Source organism: Tupaia chinensis, unplaced genomic scaffold, assembly GCF_000334495.1.
Source record: "Tupaia chinensis unplaced genomic scaffold, TupChi_1.0 Scaffold000292_1, whole genome shotgun sequence".
Taxonomy (NCBI): Eukaryota; Metazoa; Chordata; class Mammalia; order Scandentia; family Tupaiidae; genus Tupaia; species Tupaia belangeri.
The window spans coordinates 651,755-657,166 of record NW_006159777.1 but is presented as its reverse complement, the minus strand read 5'-3'; positions in this window follow the sequence as shown (position 1 = coordinate 657,166).

Below are 5,412 nucleotides of genomic sequence, written 5' to 3'. Positions count from 1 at the left end.
ACACACACACACACACACACACACACACACACGCCCGGCATGAGTTTAAGCCACTAGGTCTGAGACTTGAACTGTGGCCCACTGCAGGGGAGTCCAGTGACATAGCTATTATGCTATCTATTGGCCCCACTATTATTTTTCTAATGTCTACAAATTTGCATTTGCATCTGGCCACTCAGAAAGGAAGACAGAGCCAGCTAAGACACACAGTGGTGGGTGCTGGTAAATACAAAATCCTTTTTTCCTCTAGAAAGTCTTCCTAAGGTTTAAGAAGTAAGAAAATTTATAAAAAAAAAAAAAGATGAAGTAGAAAGAAATCCAGGTAGTTAAGTCTGTCATTTAGCCCAGAGGAGTGAGGGCTGCCCAGACACCAGCCAGAGGTCTGCCATGCTGCAGTTACGATCGGCAGGAGCAGAGGCCAGTCCCTGGCTCTTGCTCACTGGGATAGAGCACTGTTTGTAGACAAGCTCTTGGCAGAACAGAGTTTACATATTCAAAGAGCATGTGCTATCATTGCAGGCAAATCTCCCTCCATTTTCCCGAGGAACGGGCGTAGGTAGAGAAAATAGGAAAAAGGCACATGCTCATCCAAATGCACCCCGAGTTGCTGTGGGGCCCCCAGCAGACTGGGAAAAGAAATGTTGGACTAGTCGGCCTCAGAGACCCTTCCGGTCTGACATGGTCTGAGCCTCCTTCCCTATTCTCATATTCTCATCATTCTCCTTCTCATATTCCCATTTATTCCCTGAATTATTCAAGTCCACATCTGAGACCAAAGCGACACCCTCAGTAGGTGCTGGCTCTGTGGAATGTAGACGGTACCTCTGCCACACTCCGTGTGGAAGGGCCTTTTATGGCAAAGCACAAGGATAGAAAAGGCTGTGCGTCTCATACCCTGGATGGGAGGTTGCTCTTCTGAGTCTGAAGGAAAAACACAGACATACTCTGAAGACCAAAAACCCACACAAGTACAATACACAAGATGTCCTACAGGGTTCTGGTGGGTTGTAGGATATTTCAGACTCACGGTGACCCCCTGGTAAGGACCCCTGCTGTGAAGTTTCACCTTGGATCTGTGTCAGAAGCTTACATTTCTCAAATATACTAGGTAAGAATTGTGTGCCATGTGCTCTACCTTTTAACAGGGAGAGCATCCTTCTGAATCACTCGGGGAGTCCGATGTGGACTAGAATCTAAGCATTTAAGATTCAAATCTGTAATGACTTAACTGTGTGAGTTTTTTGCTCCCGAACTTTTTTTTAAAGTTTATTTATTTCTTCCATTAAAGAAAGAAGCAGAGAGAGGCAGGCAGAAAGGATCTCTCCATAGTGATCCAGCCCCAGTGTCAGCTAGCCCAGATCACAGGCTCATGCATGCACACCTGCATACCCAGGGAGGTGAACCTAGGACCTTCCCATGTGGGTCCAGTTGCCTTACTCCTGTGCCACTTCCTGACCCCACCCACAAACTCATTCTGCCAGCTGACTCTTCCCAGGATACATTCTTTGCTCTGACATTACCAGTTTAGTAAAAACCAAGTATGTTTGTGCCTTGGGAATATTAGATCATCAGGAGAGTCATGACGTGTTTTTGCAAAGAAAAACACCAACACTCTCCCAACAACCCAATAGCTAGTGATTGTGTCTCTTCCTGCCAGCCCAGTAGCTTGAAGCCCACAGTGACTCAAGGAAATCAAATCTGCACTGTTTTCCCTCTTGCCTGTTAGTACTACGGTGGTTAGGTCATATTATTTAATAAAAATAAATTCACCAAACACTATAAAGGATTAGGGCTCTAGAAGATCAAAATTCTTCATCTTTGTCACTGCATTTTCTTTCTTATGTTTGGGTAAAACTTTCTCTTTCCCCTCCACACATGAAACATTTTTTTCCATGTACTATGCACTGGGAAGCACCAGCTAGTACGTGGGTAAGAGGGTCATACAGGCCATTCGCTCAGCCCTGGTTCTGAACAAGGAAATCAATATTCCACCGTGTAATTCACTAGTCAGAATAACCGTCCTCCATCACAACAGCACAAGGGCAGTAAATTCATTACAACGGGCTCGCTGCCACTGCCTACACACACCTCGACACGGCTGTTTTACAAATATTCCAGGCACCCTGGCCTCCTGATCATGTTTGCATTAATCCATGTCTTTTTGCCCAGCCACGTATAGAATCACTCTTCCGAACATGGTCACACTAGGAGTATCTATATTAATGACTCATCATTCCTTGTCTTCAAAATGTGAAAGAGTAATCGGTCGGTAGAGTCCACAGCAAAGGGAAATCTGAGCTCCAGAACACTGAAGTCAAATTGGAGTTTGTGAGTGGAAGCACAGGCTACTTTCATTAACAAACATAGCACGCCCTGAGCTACTGATGAGAGAGTCCCTCTGGCTAAATAACCCACGAACCTGAACCTGACTCATCCACTTCTTCTTTAGATGTGTTGTCTATACACTTCCCACTATTTCCTCTGCTCTCCCTTTCTTTCCCCCAGTGCAACTCACCTTTGAATTAATAACCTAAAAGGCAAGCTATCTAAGAAGAACCAAATGGCAAAAACCTGTTTCACAAGGCTATTCCATACTTGTTTGTTTATGCTAGGCATTCAGAGAGTCACATTATGACTTGGAAGAAAGAAATGTATTAGGCTACACCTGGGAATATGCAGGTGGATATACAGTGGCCTGAGAGAGACATCAGCTCATATGATTGTCAAGGGCTTAGCTGGCATCAGAGGCTATTCTCGGCTAGAAGTTGCACCAGCCATTTGGAAAACAGTTGTCAGGAGGTTGGTTGGGTTTAGCCCTTGACAAATTACCAGATTACCCTGGAACAATTACCAAAGGACTCTCTGGTCAATGACTTAAAAAGTTCTAGGGAACAGAATGGGTAACATTAAACTCTAGTTTCTCCATGGCAGTGGTTTCTGGAAAGAAAAATACTTCCTAGAGGCCTATGGAATTCTCATTTCAACACTAGCGTAGATCAAGACTTTAAGACGCTCTTTTGGAACATTAGGATTCCACAGAGTTAAAAAGAGAGCATTGTAGGTTTATGTTGTTGACATTCAAGACTAGGTAAGGACTTCAGTCAGCCCAATTACTTATTCTTATATTTTTAAATCATTTTATCCTCTTTCTAGGGTATTTGTTCCTAAGGGTCACAAAGGATCCTTGTAGAAATGAGTGATGCCAAACTCACCAAGGAGGAGAAAAGTAATTGCACTTGTAACTGGATGAAAAACTGCATGTACTGATATATGCCCCACTATCTTTTTGTTTTTTGTGAGGGGTTTTTTTGTGCTATAGGGCGCGTGCGCTCGCCAGACAGACAGACAGAGACATAGAGACAGAAAGCGAGAAATCACCCCCAGGGGGGATGGTCACGCCGCAATCCCTTCTCCTCCATTCTCCTCTCAGGATCTTGGGCACGCATGCACACACGCCTGGCGTGAGTTTTAAGCCACTGGGTCTGGGACGCAAACGGCAGTCAACTACATGGGAGTCCAGCAACATAGCCATTACGCTAACTGCTGGTTCCCTATCAAGCACCTTTTATAGTCAGACACAGTTCTAGGTAACAAAGATAAAATAACAAGACATGTTCTAGGTAGCAAAGATAAAATAACAAAAGACATGTGTCTCTGGCCCTCAAAATGTTTCCAATCTAGCCTGGGAGGCTGTCAATAACAGAAATCTCTCTGTCTCTCTCACATGCACACACTAGCAACGTGTTATGCACAGGCATTGTGATCATAATGCAACACGAGGAATCCATCTGGGAGGTCAGAAAGGCTCCTGAGGATGTTGAATTTCCTGGGTGCGTGTGGCGGGTAGGGGGCTCTGGTGGACTCAGCGGCCACTGGTTCAAAGGCCCTGGGTGGCAAGGAAGACCAATGGAACAAAGAAAATCGTCATCCTCAACTTTATTTTTCTCATATACATCAATTCAATTGACTGTTGCTTTTTTCCAGGTACATAAAAACCTCCTATGTATGATTGAATTCAAGCCAGTATAACTGCCATTTATCTCACATGCATATTTACACAGAATTATGCACCAATAAGCTCTTTTTAATCGAAAGGTTTTGTATATCCAATAATTAAATTATTTTTCAAAATGTAATGGACACATCTGATTAGCTAGAGAGACACCAGGGGGAGGGCCATGGGACGTGTGTTTGAGAGTAGTTCCCTGGTGCTCTCTCAGAATGAATTCAAAATAGAACGCACGATTCTTCCTATTTTCTTTATCTCTATCAGTGTCATCAAACTTGGCCCAAAACAAATCTAGATGTTATCCTTGACTCTTCTTTTTCCCTCACAACCCACATGTAATCCAACAGAAATTCTGTCATATCCAACCTGTTCTCCCAATGCCCAACCACCTTCACCCAACTCCCATTATTGCTCCCCTCTCTATGCCAGTCCCCTTACCGATTGGTAGCAGTTCCTGGCTCATCGTTTCCGAATATTCTTCATACTGTAATAACAGAGTGATATTCAAAAACAAGAATGAAAGACTTTTTAATCTATGATCCTTTGTGTGTTTAATTTATGATCATTTGAACTCAATTAATATTGACAACTCTCCCTTGGGGAAGCCACTTCTCTGACTCAAATTTATGCAGAGAAGGAAAGTCAGACATAGCCAATGCCCAAGGCCACTAGAGGTGAAACCAGGATGTTAACCCAGGTGGTCTGACTCCGAAACCTTCAAGCATAGTCCCTAAGCCATACTACCTTTAAAAACGAACCCTTAATTCAACTCTAAGATGCACATTTTTTCCGTTAAGTTTTTGAAGTCAGAGTGTGTCTTACAATCAATGGTGTGATAGAGTTCAACTGGCAGTGTCTTTTTCCTTGGGGTTCATAAAATAATAGTGTATCTTACAACTGGCAGCATTTAGAGTAGGTAAATAGGGCAGCCTTTGTTGAATAGAAGGATGGGAGAAAGTGGGGGAAACTTCCTGGACATTTCTGCACATACATTGGGTGATTTTTAAAAATACTGATAGTGACCCCTGTAGCCATTTAGATTCCCATCATTTTTTATAGTTCCAATTAATCATGCTTTATCTTATTTAACTAAAAGAACTTAAGATACATTAGAGTAACCTATGCTTTGTTTAATATTTCCTGGGGACTATCAAGTGTTTAGTCATTTCGATAGTTCTTCTAAACTTCTATTATGAGTTTTCTTAAGGCCTGAAACTCACCCCATTTCTCATCACTCTCGGTGGTTTGAATTAGAAGGTCCTAATTTGAGTCACTACTGTTATTATTCTCTATGAGTCATGTACTTTCAAATACAGCCCAATATTTTCCTATGTTGGAGAGGGAATAAAATCTTATCAGGTGGAAGTGATGCTTGCCTTTCTATTTGCATGTATTTTATTCAT